General features: G+C 39.0%; 1 non-coding gene across 1 annotated transcript; it reads left to right on the top strand.

The window, feature by feature from the left end:
• Positions 1-295: 295 nt before the first annotated feature.
• Positions 296-402, top strand: LOC121209139 (small nucleolar RNA R71). The gene has a single exon (XR_005904256.1). It is a non-coding gene; the product is annotated as a small nucleolar RNA R71 (small nucleolar RNA).
• The last annotated feature ends 447 nt before the right edge of the window (positions 403-849 follow it).

An 849-nucleotide genomic window follows, 5' to 3' on the forward strand; every position in this document is an offset into this window, starting at 1 on the left:
CCTCATTACTGGATGTACCTGTGTAGAACCAAGAAAACTATCAATCTTTTTATTGAGAAGTTCTACCTGATTTGAGAACATGGTGACTGAATCGATGTTATAGACACCGGCTGTTTTCGTTGGTTTTGTCCTCATAACTTGCCACTGATAGTTATTCAGTGACATCTCCTCTATGAATTCATAGGCATCTTCCAGTGTTTTATTATTGATGGTTCCGCCAGCAGTTGCGTCAATCATTTGTCTTGTCAAGGGATTCACACCATTATAGAACGTTTGAACTTACAGCCAAAGCGGTAATCCATGGTGAGGGAACCTTCTCATTAAGTCCTTGTATCTCTCCCATGCATCGTAAAGTGTTTCTAAGTCCATCTGCACAAAAGAAGAGATATCATTCCGCAATTTAGCCGTTTTAGCCGGCGAAAAATATTTTAGTAAAAACTTCTCGATCATTTGTTCCCAAGTAGTGATAGACCCTAGTGGTAACGAGTTCAACCACTGTTTAGCTTTGTTTCTCAGTGAAAAGGGAAATTACAGAAAACGAATGGCATCATCAGAAACGCCATTGATTTTGAATGTATCACAAAATTCAAGAAAATTCGCCAAATGCGTGTTGGGATCCTCATCCTACAAACCGTCAAACTGAAAAACTATTGTATCATCTGAATTGTGTTAGGTTTTAGTTTGAAATTATTCACAGCAATAGCAGGTCTAACTATACTAGACTCAGTTCCTGTTAAAGAAGGTTTAGCATAATCATACATAGTACGTGGAGCAGGATTTTTATTAGCTGCAATTGCAGGATGCAGCTGATCACCTGGGTTTTCAACCATCTCGTCGGTTGGGGTTTGA

The sequence above is a fragment of the Gossypium hirsutum genome, chromosome A10, assembly GCF_007990345.1.
Source record: "Gossypium hirsutum isolate 1008001.06 chromosome A10, Gossypium_hirsutum_v2.1, whole genome shotgun sequence".
Taxonomy (NCBI): Eukaryota; Viridiplantae; Streptophyta; class Magnoliopsida; order Malvales; family Malvaceae; genus Gossypium; species Gossypium hirsutum.